Raw genomic sequence first — 15,034 nt, 5'->3', positions numbered from 1 at the left:
TTATCAGAGGCAATAATATTTCCCCTTTGTTGTCAGTTTTCCCTTTTGCAAAGTGACATATGCCACTGAAAGTAAATAATATATATCTTGTCTATGGGGTCTGCTTCAAATATGTCATGCATGGGATTCAGGTACATAAAGCATCTTGCTCTCCCTGTTCTCCATTTATGGGTTCAAATACAGATATTTAACCTTTTATAGTCTTATTAAGCCTGCACAATATAAACACTACATTTAAAGCCATCATTTTTTTAACAAGTACTAAGTGTTGCTGAAATCTGTGCAGAAGAGTAAAGGGTGATATTATGTTTATCTTGTGTAATTAATGGCAGGATCTGGACACTGCTATTCCCTTGATTGAGGTGTCTTAGTCCTCAGCTAAACCATTTCATTCCTCCTTGATCAGGGAAGAAAAAGTCCAAAAGTTCTCTCTGCTTGTCTCAGATTTTACAGGGATTTCTTTGCTGCCACATTTGATGAAAAGGTCTCTGCAACTTTCTCCAGATTTCAGAAAAATCTGTTGCTTTCTAGCTCAAGGTACCACAAACTCCTCAAATTACTTTTTCAGCTTTCTTGTTTCTTCCCTAACCTTTTGGACCTTTCCAGACATTTTGCTGAAAAGGAACCAGTTTTAAGCCCTCCACGTTCCAATTAGAAATGGAAAACATCTTACCTCTTTTTTAAAGGTCAGATATATGAAGATTATAGTGAAGAAATGATCCTATTTTCAATAATTTTGCCAAGGGGTAACTGAATTCTGAGAAAAAAAATACTTTTCATAGAGAAATTCTCAAAAATGTTTTAAATTTCTACTTGTATTTACCTCTGGTATCTTGTATCTCTCCAGGGCTCTCTCTGCCCCCTTGTACACTGGTGGCCCAAACACAATTTTCAAGACTTAGGTGTGGGTTTAGGACACCTTTCAACCTCCTCTGAAAGAGTCAATTTTTCATCTAATAAAGGGACATCCATTACAAATGGCACTATAAATTTTCTATCATAAAAGTGTAGCCATACAAGAAAAAAGATGGAATCTTGACAGCATGAATTTATTGATGTCCCTCCAAACATGCTGTTTGGGCTCTTTAATTTTTAAGCTCATGTGATGCAAACTGCTATGAGGAACCCATAAAGTCTTTGAAGGTTTTGTTCAAATTCCCCAAACCATTCAACACTTAGGTCCCCAGCATAACCATCATATTACACAATATGAAATTTTTCATTTGACATATGCAGATCACCCTGGCTGCACCCAAATTAGAAATATCACATAGATCTCTTGCTAATTTACGAATTTTTTCCCTATTGTATTTCAAAGATCATTCAGAGATACAAAGATATTTGAAAATTAAAGCTAATAAAAAAACATAATTTTTTAAATTGTTCTACATCCCTCTAAGTGTCCAATCTTGTTTAAGCAAGGGAGAAGGTCTCTCTTTGAGACTGAAAATATCCCTTCTTCCCTACCCATAACTCAATAGAGAGTTGGTAGAGAGACTATCTCAGTCCACTCAGTCAAAATCTAATTAAAATATATCCTGATGTGTATGGACACCAAGAATATTGAATTTAAAAAATAGGGAAAAAAACCCAAAACGAGGTTTTATTTTGATAAGATGATATTTTGATTAAATCCATCAAAATTCATCATTTCAGTTATGCAGGAAAAAGAGAACTCTTAAAATTATTTCCAATTTAAATTGAATACAAATTAAGTATGTTTATCCTCCCTGAAAAATTGTTTTCTGCAGACATTTATATCTAAGTGCCCACTATGTCATTTGGGATTATAAAAATTTTAAGTTTAGTCTCTTTAAAATTGTATTTATTATTTTATGTGCTTTTCTAGTATTTCATTAATGGGAAAGTGTCTTCTTAAGTGTTCTCTAATTAGCTAGTGTCAAGCTCCTTCACTAAAATACAAGTGGAATGATCATAGAATAATTTGGGTTGGAAAAGACCTTCAAGATCATCCAGATCAAACACAAACTTAACACAGCCAAGCCCACCACTAAGCCATGATCCTAAGTGCCACATCTACATGTCTTTCAAACACCCCCAGGGATAGTGACTCAACCACTTCCCTGGAAAGCCTGAACAGTGTTTGACAACTCTTCTGTCAGGAAATTTTTCCTAATATCTGATCTAAACCTCCCCTGGTGCAACCTGAGGTCACTTCCTCTTGTCCTACCATTTGCTACTTGGGAATGGGACCTTTAGAGCAACTTTTCCATCATGATTTTGAAAGGAAAAATCCCCTAGCAAAATCATATCCCAGTTATTTTACTGATTATCCATTTTACCAGTAAAAATAGCAATGCACAATGCAAACATACCATGAGAAGCAATGTAAAATTACTGAGACACAGTAAGTTTTGAATTTAACACATTTCAATATTTTACAGAGCAATCTGTTGGAGGAACCCTTTCCATTTAAAAGCTTTTCAAGGAAATCTGTTTTGAGATATATTTGAGAGCCTGAAACATGGTCAAATGGAAAGCTGCTGATGAAAAATGCCATCTCCAGAGCAGAGAGAACCCAAATTAACACACAGCACTGGCACAATACCAGCTTGGAGAAGTTAAAAGTTGAGCCCTGTGCATGACTGGAAATGCTGATGTGTAAAAAATAAGGTAATTAATCAGCTGTTCTTTCAAAAAAGCAACAAAATACCACTGCACCCCTTAAAAACATCCCATTCCAGGAAGAGTGTTGCACTATAGGCCATGCTTTAGCAATATCTGGTTTATGGATCCTTTCTCACCTATCAGAACCAGAACCTCCTTTCCCTGAAGTCCAAAGTCAGCAGACAGCAGGCAGCTAGGTGGATTCCCTATCTTGAAATATTCTCCCAGGTTCCTTAACCCCTTTCACGATCATCAATGCAGCTGCATCTTTTTTTTTTTTAATATTAAACTAATTTTCATTAATATTAAACAAACAAAAAACCCCTAGTTGAACAGAAATCATCCATGAATTCTCAGAGGAGCAACAGAACCAGAGCTTTTTGAGCCATGTTTGGGCAGATATCTACAATCTCAAATTGTATCTGATAAAAGAATTGCATCTGATAAAAGAAAAGGGACATCAACCCTCAAATATTAGAGTGGCCCTAAAAGCAGCTGTTGAACAATAAACTTTATGAAAGAATGAGAGAGATTTTATGATGCTGTTACTCCAATTTGAAATAAAGGATAAGAAGATACTATGAATGTTCAAACATTCATGGAAATATGGCACTACCATTTTTCTTGGAAGACAATGTATAGATCTTTTTGAGGAAGTTTGTTTGGTTGGGTTTTTTTGTTGTTTTTTTTTTGTGTGTGTGTGTATTTTTTGGCTTTTTTTTAATGAGAAGCACTGTTTGCTGTTTTGGTTTTTTTTGTACTTTAAATTATTTCCTTTAATATATCATTCACAGAAAACTCTTGATTATTTTTTGTACATTAGTTCTGCTTTACCCTTATATCTGAGCAAATTTTATCTACTCATTAGAACAGTAGAAAGATTTAGAAGTAATTATTCATGTCTGCTTTTTCAGGTTTGTATTCAAATGAACTCTTAATTTTAGGGAGCAGACTGGCAATGACAATAGAGCTAAATAGTGATTGATAAAGGGTTATTACAACAAAATGATATTATGTTAGCATTATGCTAAATCCTTTATGAAAATTGCATTGAAGAGATTATTTTCTTTAGAAGAATGTAAAATAATATAGTCAGAGATATTAAATGTAGCAAAAACAACTAAATGAGCCTGTTATTCACAAAAAGTAGTTGCTCAAGCATATATTAACTTCCCTAATTACAGAACAAGCCTTTATAAATGTAATTATTCACAAAATTTAAATAGTTGTTGTAATTAACAATACTTAGTAAGCGTGGCAAACAGAATAAAACTTGGAATATTTCCTTTTTCTATCAGCAGGTTTCAGGACATTTATGCTCATGATTTTTAAGTGCAGTTAAGATTTGCTAATTTCAGTTTTGGAAACAGGCTCTGACCTTCTGTCACCCGTATCTCCAACTTTAGATTTATTGATTCTTATTGATAATAGCAGAGAGGTCAGCATGGATTATGAAGTAATTCCATTTCTTTCTTAATTTTTCTTGACTGCACTGAAGTCCACGGTGCTGTGAAACCACTCCAAACAATCCCCATGTCAGGGCAGGGCTTGCTCATTTAAATCTGTGCAAACCCCAGCCAGAGCAGTGGCTGCTGGCTGCTCTCAGCCTGAAAGAATGGCTCTGTCCCCACTTCTCCCCTCCTAAAGGATGATTGTTCTGCTCCTTGGATTTGAATTATGAGGAGAAAACTTTCTCCAGTATTGAAACCTTACCAGGACAGGATGTTCTTTTGTTTGTCACAAAAGTAGTCTTATATTGATCCTCAGCCAATGATAGGGCTGTAGATCTATACTAGTATTCCCATTTTTCAGTGGTTATATGGTGGACATGGGGAAAATACCATTTCTCTGCTGTAACAAGACACTGTGAGATTTTTGGTCCCATCTTCTTTACTTCACCTCTACTTTTTATATAATATCCATCTGTATCACACATCACATTAGACAAAATATTGCATTCATCTTTCACAATCCTAAACAAGCTCTAAGAATTCAGGCTAATAGAAGCAGTACTTTAACTCCAAATCTACTCTTTATCATTTATTGCTCTCTCCTTTACTGTTACCTTCATTTGGGTAGCTCAGTAGGAAAGGAGACAGCCTGAGATTTTTGGGTTTAGTTCACTGACCTTTTTAAAGCAAATGCTCTGGAGGACTATACTTTCAGTCCTTGGCTGCAGGCAGTGCTGGTGCTCTGGCTGTTCTCACTCTGTTACAGGGAGAGATTCTCTTTGAATAAAGCACTTATTTCAAAAGAACAACTAACCAGTCCCATGTGCAGTGCTGGTGTTCTGGCTATTCTCACTCTGTTACAGGGAGAGATTCTCTTTGAATAAAGCATTTATTTCAGAAGAACAACAAACCAGTCCCATGTCTTTACCAACCCTAATCTTACAGAACAAGTTATCATTAGTCCTGTTTGTAATATGAATTGTCAATCTCAAATACTCAAAATAACTAAAAATTTACTAAAGGAGTGCAAATGGAAAACACTGATTTATGTTCCATGAAAAAAAAAAACCAACAAATTGAAATCTGAAGCAGTTCAATGTGTAATTTTTCCCAAATGGCTGTTATTCTTAGATGAGAATAAATTTTGTCTAAATGGGAATTTTGAGCCTGGTCTCTTAAACTCTATTTCAGTCTCATGATATCAAAATATCCTGTAAATTTTAATCTCAGTCATATTATAAATTACCATGACTCAAAAGGAGAAGGTCTCAGAGCTGGAACTGCTGGTGCTGAGGATGCAGTGAATGCACCACACATGGTTTTGGGAAAGTGCCAGAAGCAAGCTCCACTCAGCTCCCATGTTCTTGACTTATGGCACTCTAAACCCATGGCCCACTAACATTTGGTCAGCATTTTCCAGTTCAGGATGGTCTGAAATAATCAGCTCATCTCATGATGCTGCAGGTTCACCTGAAAAGAAACCAGTCATGCACTCCAAAACTCTGTGGTGGAAACCAAAGTGCAGAAAATGCAGATGACCAGGTGAAGAAATTCAGAGGCAGTCACAGTTGATCTGAACTAAAAATCTAACATAGACTCCCCCTGGCTTGCTCTTACACCTGCCACCTTTCAAAGAAAGACAAAAGAGAAACCAAGATTTTAACTTTTATGGCTGCTCAGTAAATGTGCTTCAGTTATGTCATAACCTACGAAAAGAATCTGTGGGAGTAGATTGAAAATATTGAATGTGGAATAAAATATAATTTATAAATAAGAATTTACAGTGATGCAGTGTTTAAAATGATGTTCTTTCTGAAAAATAAATATTGATGTAATGAAATTTTGGATATTTTGGGATCAAATCTCCAGGTTACAGGAAAACTTTGCCTGGACAGACATCTGGATAACAAATCTAAAAATGCAACTGAGGTTTGTCTTCCTCAGATAAGATAATGACTAATAAAAGCAACAGAGTCTGAATGAGTCTGGAGATGGGATTCTGCACTTGGGTTTCCTTTGGACTCTCTCCCCAGTGACAACCAGTACAACCCACTGGGATCAGAGAGGTTGTCCAGAAGTCACAGATGAGAATTTAATACGAAATTATTTGATGATATGCATGACGGACTCAGGCCTCTTTCCTTTCAGCACAGCTGCTCTCCCTCTGTGAGGCTGCCCTTCCTTTTGTCCCTGGAGACAGTAATCCATACCAAAAACCAAAATTACTTTCCAGAACAACTTTAACTCCCTTTTCTTGACTTCTACTTTGTGTTTTTATTCAGTCCTCACTAGCCATGTGTTTTACCTTTTAGTCTACAATGTTTCAGTCTCAACAGTTTCATAAGGAAAAATAGATTAAGAAAGCTTTCTGAATCTGAACCTTTGGTCTTAGTCTGCAATATTCATTACCAAAGAATTACCAAATCCCAAATTACCAAATATATTTTCAAGCTGCTAAGACAAACATAAACTTCAATAATAAATTGCTACTTCAATGTAGGAAGTATTTTCTACATTGCCTTAAGCCATTTGACAAAATTTTGATTATTGCTTTTTTCTTGAGGATAAGTTTATTTGACATATAGTTAATGTGTCTAAGTGTTACTGTTTTAAAAATTACCTAATTTGTTTATTTATAAAATATTAAAATATCAAAGGCAAAACCACATTGATAAACCTCACTTAATGAAAAGAAATTAAAATTTTATTAAAAAGTTACATTTTTTAGGAATCCTTTTTCCTCAAAAAAAACCCCAAAACCAAACAAAACCAAGTGAAACATTTTGGGAAAAAAAATGGTGTGTTTCTTTGACATTTTTCAGTATGAAGATACTGAATAACCTACAAAGTTATCCACATAGTTTTAAGGATGTTGGATGAGGAGGAATTAAATTATGAAATGAAAATTAAGTTACGAGGCATCTTCCATTAGCATAGAAATATTCCCAGCCATGTTATTTATATAAAATATGTCCTTCCTGATAATTACATCATAAACAAGACAGCTGCTTATTGCCTTTTTTATTAAGTTAATTTATTATTGCAGACTCAGAGACAGGAGGCTCTGTAAATGTGCAAGTATGACTGTAGAGGTACAGATATATGATATTTAAAACAAATTATGAAGGAATTTCAGAATATGATTGTCCATTGCTGCTTGTTGGTACATCCTGCAATAGTACAATGAAAGGAGAGTGTCATCCTGATTTTTTAACATTTTCTAAGCCTTCTGATGTTTACATTCTTGTAATGAACTTTCTCACACACTTTATGTAAATAACTTATTGTTTTGCATTCTTTCATGGGGGAGGAGAAATTTGATGGATTGTTGGTTTGTCCAGTGTCATTGGAGAGGTGGCACTGTCACCCTCCAATCCACAGTCACGTTTGGAAATCTATAAATGTTGGAGTCAGAAATTAAAAAGTGTCTTTTTACCTTGAAAAGAGCAGCATGTCTGTGTCATGTTATTTCACGTCCTATAGTGACAGGAGAGGAGACATTTTTTTAACTTCAAATTAAATTCAGAACTTTTTCTATTAAGTCCCTAAAAGCACCAAGAATTTTTAAAAAGAATGGCGCTCATCTCTTCTGAGAGTGACCACAGCTCCCTGTGGTGTGTGTCTCTAATCCATGGAGTCTGACTGTGCCCTCAGGAGAGGGAAATAAAGAAGTCACACCGTGCCCCTGTGGAGCAGAGAGCCCCAAGGGTATGTGGGATGGCTCTTCCCACTGGTCTGTCACAAAGAGTTAACTGCACTGCTCTTGTTAAAGATGGGATTTTCAAGGCAGGTGGGTTAGACCTTGCTTCCCTGACTCTTTTAAAAAATCCCACATCACAATAAAATGAAAGACCTTAAACCCCCTTTGTAGTTTATACAGCTTTTATTTAATCTTCTCATATGATTAATGATGAAGGAAGAGAAACAGTTATAAAAACTACTTAAAGGTTGAAGTTATGTCATGTATATTGACTCAGCTTTCATAAGTTGGGAATTTTTAATGACTGCATCATGCAGGTGAACATCAAGCAGGAAAAAAAACAACCCTGCATCCAGTTTTTGAGCATCCATAGAGGGGTTGTTTATATCATGAGTTCTGGCTCATTGCAGTAGAAAATAAGCTGTTCACACCTGTACGAAATCCACACCTAAATGTATAATTAGTGTGGAATTCAGATGCCTCCAGAAATTGTGTTCAAATCTGAGGAGTAGTGTGGGTCTATTTTGTAATGTAATATGTTGTGAGGTTAATTTAAATCTCTAAAGGGTTTTAAGTTAGTAGACACCTAATCAAGAGAAGTTTCTCATTTCTCCTGTCCCAAGAGGGTGCTGACATCCCCTCTAGAACTGTGTAACAGCTTCCATGGACACAGGGACCACCTCTTTCTTGATCCTCTATTGCCTGAACCTTAGGAAAAAAATCCAGGGAGCAGCACTCAGAAGACTGCAAAGTTAAAACAAGGAAAGAACTATTCAATATACATCTATTACAGCAAATTTTTGGTAAAATGAGAGATCATGAGGATTATTACATGGATAGAAAAAATGAGCAAGAAACAGGCTGAAGGGAAGATATTTGTACTGCATAGCAATAGGAATTAGGAAGATTTACTACAAGGCTTGAGATTTTTTAAAAAATACTTTCAATAAGGCAACTAATAAAAAAAGTATGCTGATGGCATTTGTTCAAGGTACAGAACACCAGGGGAGAATTACATAACCACAGGATGGGTCAGGTTGGAAGGGACCAATCATCTTGTCCAACTTCCCTGCCCAAGGAAGGTGATCTCAGAGCACATGGCACAGAATTGCACAGCAGTGGCTGACAGGTACACAGACCTTGATTTGCACACACCTTTTTAAGCTCGCATGAAGGATAAAAATCAGTATTTTTGCAGAGTCCATTCATTTTGTTGATTAGATACCTTAAAGACCTAATATTAAAGAAATGGGATGAAATTTCACACTGTAAAATGGAAGTACCTCCATTGAGAAATTAATAAGGAAAACTGAGGTGTTAACCAGTTAGAAAATACAAAGGTGATGAAAGATTTGGAGGCACCTGTTGATCAGATGGTGACTCTGAATTTGCTACCCCTCTGCAACTCCAGCTGTGATGTGGGATTAAGATAAGAAAGTATTTTTGTGTCAATCTGACAGTGGGTATCCTGTCAAGCTGTCAAGACTTGACTTCATATGAGGAACTAGCAAATTGTCTTTTGGGGTTCCGATTCTCCAAATAAAATAAAGAAGGAAACAAAACAGATGAATTCATGGCATGGAGCTAAAAAAAGGACAATTTGAAGGAACAGAAAGCCTTTTAGTTTTAATTAGATTTAATTTAATTAACCTTTGATTTGATCAGCTGAGTAAATCCCCAAAACTGCATGGACTAAACATGAGAGAGGGAGAAGACTAATTTATGTTAATTAATAAGGGCCTGAGGAAAGTAAAAGCTAGATAAATACAAATGCAGTTATATTGACAGTTAGTTTACAGCTTCTAATACTCAGAGGACAGACTTTCTGAAACATCCTTCCTACAGCAGAAATCAAAGTGATTTTAAGTGAGAATTTGGTAGGTATATGAAATATGATGGATATTTTTCCCTGTAGCAGTAAGGCACCTCACTACAGGACCCAACAGATCTGCTTAAAACTATTGTTCATTGAAAAATCAGTCACTGCACTGATTGCTCTGAGGCAATTTGGAAGCAGCAAAGTGATATGTTATGTACACTCAGCAAAATTATTTAATTTCCCTCATGCCCCAGTGTTCATGCAGCACATTCTCTATGTTTGGATAATATTTTTCAATAATTACTTTTCTCTAATAGCTGCAAGAATTTATAAAACATCTTAATTTCATTAGTTTAGCAGCCAGTGTGGAATTTTAAGCAGCAAGCATTCCCAAACTTCAGTGGCTTTGCAGATGTTGCGATGAGTAAAACTAGCAAATTGAGGCATATTAGTTAAAGTGACATGCAATTAGTCATGCCAAATTACATTTGTTTGTTTTGATAAAACTGGGAAAAAATCAATTTCAACAACAAGAAAAGGACTTTGGATGATCTTTTGTGCTTTGTGGAGGATCTAATCTTCCATCCTCTTGGCTCTTACTGTCTTTGAGAATTTGAATTCTTTTCCAACTTCTTCCTACTCTCCACTCTGGCTTCCTTTATTCTGATACCACAAATAAATTTCCTTCAACACTTTTCTGACCAAAAATGCAACTTTTTCTGCCTACAGTGCCTTTTTGAACCTTGTTTCGATTCTCTTACTGTGAGACTTTCCCCATTGAAACTACAAGTAGGACTGAGAATAAAAACACTAACATTATGTAAACAGAGAGAGCTTTCAGTACACTTCCTTTGAGCCAAGGTTTCCTAAGTGTTACACAATCAGAAATGGGAGTCTAATGTGCAATAAATTGGCACTTTTTTTTTTCATGTGGTGTGGTTTTTACTTTACTCCAGAGGCAAGATGCTCCCTTTTCCTGCAAATCCCAGCCACTGCTTCACAATACAAGAAAAATAAAAGCCACATCAGAGAAACATAGGATCATTAAGGTTGGAAGACACCTTCAAGATCATTTAGGCCAAAACCAACCTAGCCTCACCACAATCATCCCTAACCCATATCCCCACGTGCCACATCCAGACATCTCTTGAAATCTTCCATATTTATTTGAGAACGTTTTAGTGCAGGCTAATGCAAAAAGAATACCAAAATTAATTCTACAACAGCTTACATCAGACTTTGATGGTTTCAGGGACAGCAGGCAATGGGTTATGATTGGAAGGTCTCAAGTAGTTGAACACAGAAAGCTTATAGACACAACTCCCTCAAGAAAAAAAGCCTGATAAAATGCTAACCCAGTGAAAGTGCATACTTGTGTCTGTGTGCCTGTGCTTGTGTTTGGACATATGAATGCATCTAGGCTTAACTGTAATTAAAACCTGAATAAGTATTTAAATAAAACTATGTCCTCTTATTCATTAGTCTTGTATATTGGTTTCAGAATTATCCATATTTTTCAATTAATTGAGCATTTCTTACTTGATGTGGAAGGTCAAAGAACAAAGCCACAGAATAACTGAAACCAACACTATTTTTAATAAATAACAATACTCATTAACTGGAAGAAGGTCATTATACTGCAATTCCCTGCTGCTTTGTTATTTTCATAAGCAGTTTACATAAAGAGATTTGAGGAATCCTACAAATTGTCCAGTGTTTACAAAAATGAGCATGAAGTGTTTAGTTCAACTCAAATAAAAAACTATAATATTTCATCATAGTAATTAGAGTTATTTTGCAGCATCTGCATATCAGGATCTTGATGCTTCATGTATGATTAGGACATCATTAAAAGCAAACACATTATCAACTGGAGATACAAAGATAAATATCATTAAAAACAAGCACATTATAAACTGGAGATACAAAGACAAATATCATCCTGGAGAACTTCTCATATTAAATGTCAGTCAAATGTCAGAGGGACACAAGTCCATATTTGTGCTGACAACAGGCTGCTGCATTTAAGCGGCACAAGGTCACACCTTTGCTTACTGCAATGAACTGGAACTATTGTTTAAGAAAGAGTTTACTTGTCCCTGGGCCTTCTCCATGATCCAAAAGTGGCCATTACCTTTTGCTTTATGAGTCCTTCTCAAGCAGTTCCATGTGGAAAATGTCACACCCAGCTGTACTGGGTCATTTGCTAGACACACATTTTCACTAGGAGGTTGAATGTGCCTCTGATAACACAGATCACAGGAGACACTGCTCCATCATGTGGGGCTTGAGAATCTCTGTTGATAATTCAGGTGTATTAACCTTCCCTGATGTCTGGAATATTCCTCCTGGGTAGGCTGATATCCCCTTCCTGAGCAGCGACAGGCCCCCAAGGAGGAGGAAATTGTTGTGGGCCAAGGATTCAGCATTGCCAAGTTCCCCTCTCCTTCCCCCTGTGCAGAGTAGATGTGTCCATACTGTACATTATTTGGGCTGATCTTTGGCTTCATGCCCATCCTACACTCCTTGATTTCCCAAGGATGTGCTAGGTGAGCTGCCACCTGCCAGAGTAATCACAACAGAGCAGGAAAATCTGTTTCCAAGACTCCTGGGATATGCACAAAGATTGGAAACATGAGAACTGTCCTAGATTTTTGAGTGGCTCCAACTCTGAATTATTATTATCAGGTTAATTTTCCCAGATAGTGCAGAGACTTCTCTGCAACCACTGAAACCAGAATTTTAATAATATAATGCATTAAGAATGTAAAGGGTACTCTCAGGTGTGTTTGAGAGCAACAAGGAACACACAAGGAGAGCTTTAGAATGGCTGGAATGCTGAATAAATCAAAGTGCATGTGATTTTATCCATACAACTCTTGCATATCAGTAATATCCATTACTAGCAGGACACAGAACAGGTAGTTTCCCAAATGGTTTCCAAGTTTCATTTAACACAAGGCTAACTTAATGACACCAAAAGAGAACTTGACGAGGCTGTTAAAATTGCACAGTGTCACTGACCATGCTTTTAGTACTTCAGCTTGTTGCCAATTTATTGAGAGGTATAGACATACTGGAAGCCACCAAATATTTAAATTCTCTCTAGAGCCCTCCAAGATTGCTCAGACTCCAGGCAGAGAGCATTAACTACTCTCATATCCTTGTTTATCCATTAAAATGTGCAGTGAAAGAAGTAGTAACCTTGTGTAATAAAATTAAGGGGTCCAAACCTGCTCTGCCTCCCAGTATCATGCCCCCATTCCAAGCTATGGGCTGCTTGTCAATGCTGTATTCATTATTGGTATATTCATTAAAGCTGTCTTTACAAGAAATACCAAGTTTAGCCTACCTCCAAAAATGCAGAACAGAACAGAACCAAAGATGAAAGGTAAATACACTTCATTGAGCCCTAGCCCTGCCTTTCCTTGCCCTTCATCTTATTGATCAAGATCTTCCATCCCTTCCTCTCCTGCTGACATTTTGACCTCCAGCAAGCATGTCCACTGCAAATCTGCCTAAGGCAGAGGTGCCCCAGCTGCTGACAGTCAGGATGCCAAACGGCTGCCACTCTCCTGCCTGTGAGCCCTGTGGAGACTGGGACCTCCTGAGTGCTTTTGGGTCAAGGCACACCTGGATGGTATTAACACCTGGAAAACTACTGAGAGTGCTCTTCTGTCTGGTTGCTTACCTTGACTCACGGTCCCACTGAAATCACAGCAGTGCTCATCAGGAGCTGGAGTGTTCTGTGTCTGACCAAAATCTGTATGAGCACGATATTGAGTGTTAAACACAGAACATTTGATTTGATTCTGGTGAAGTCATCTACTGCGATATAGCCTAAAACTTGAATCTGAAAAACTTTCAGGTGTTCAAATCTCTTCACCAAGATGCATTAGAGAGTTCTTGAATTTTCTCATTCCAAACAGTCAACAAATATACCAAGCAGAGCAAACTTTTTCTCTCAAGGTGGAATCCTGAGGACTAGATAAAAGCCAAACTCATTAAATACTGTTTTGATGGTTAATGAACATAGATTAGCAGGCTGTTGGATAGATGTGTGTAAATTTGCCCTTGATGTTTTCCTGCAATGAACTACTAAAGAATATTTTCTTCTGACGACTCTTTAATCCCTTAGTTCAACTGCATGCAAATCAAGTGCAGTGAGAATATGATTAATTTTTTTAATTGATGATTTTCTTCAGCATCTCATTTCTTCACCTATCAGCCCAGTTATTTTGTCTCATGGATTTCAAAAGGTTTCCCTTGAATACAGACTCATAGAACTGCAGAATTGCCGGGGTGTGAATGCGCCTCTAGTTTGTGAGCTCTCTAGTCTTTCTCCCCTACTATACAATTGAGTTTTGAAAATCTAGAACAATGGAGACTTCACAAAGGCTCTGGACAACCTGCCCCAGTGTGTCATCACTTTTACAGTAAAAAGAAGAAAAAAGAAAAAAAAGGAAAAAAAATAAAAAAAGAAAAAAGGGTCTTTGTAATGTTTAAAGCAATTTCTTCTATTCAGTTTGTGCCCATTCCATCCTATCCATTTCCTGGCACCAATAAGAAGAGTCCAGCTCTCTCTTATTTATTTTGCAGTGACTCTGATTGTGGTACCAAAAAGCTCAGTGAGTTCCTCCATGTCACAGAGCCAGGTGTGACAGAGGCAGAAGGAAACTTAGCCCCTCTTGAGGGGAAATACTTGTCTTTGCCAAAGGTACAACTTCAGCCTATTTACATGACCTAAGGACACTTTTGAGATTCCTGGGACTGGAAAAGTCTTCACATCTTTCCTTTTGTGCAAGTGGCAAAGTTCACTTCTCATGCCTGACACCTGTGGACTGCTGGTTTGAGGATTTTGAGGGGCTTTTTATAATCTTTTAGTGACAAGCGCTTTTCAGTGATACAGATGGTTTGGAAAAAAATATTGATTTACTTCAAGGTGCTTGTAAGTAGCATGACTTCACTGCATGGAACTTGGTCTCTTTTTGCTGAACTTCAGTTATTTTCAAGACAACAGGATTTTTTTTAATATTTCTGGTGAAAAACAGAAGATATGTTATTTTTACTGTGGCACCCAACAGAGATAGCTTATGGTCAGAAAAAGCTCAGACATGTCTACTGCAATTACTAAATTCCCTTTTCCAAGCACAAATAAATCACTCTTTATTCATTAAGAGATGCACTTAAGCAGTCTGAATTTTCAGCATTCTGACTTGTATGAATACTGTGCTGATTTCCTTCAGGAGGAAGTAAAAATGGCTGCTAAAATAGCTACAGGTCAGCCAGAAGAGATCACACTGAGGAACACCTGCTGCACCAGGAGCTCAGTGAATGCCTGCAAAACCACCTGAGACCTGTTAAACTTTCATTCCTTTTAAGGCAGAGAAGTTGGACTTTATCCTCTTAATTCTTCCATAATAATTTAGGAACAGT

This window comes from Fringilla coelebs (genome assembly GCF_963513975.1).
Source record: "Fringilla coelebs genome assembly, chromosome: 5".
Taxonomy (NCBI): domain Eukaryota; kingdom Metazoa; phylum Chordata; class Aves; order Passeriformes; family Fringillidae; genus Fringilla; species Fringilla coelebs.
Note: the sequence above shows the minus strand (reverse complement) of the source record.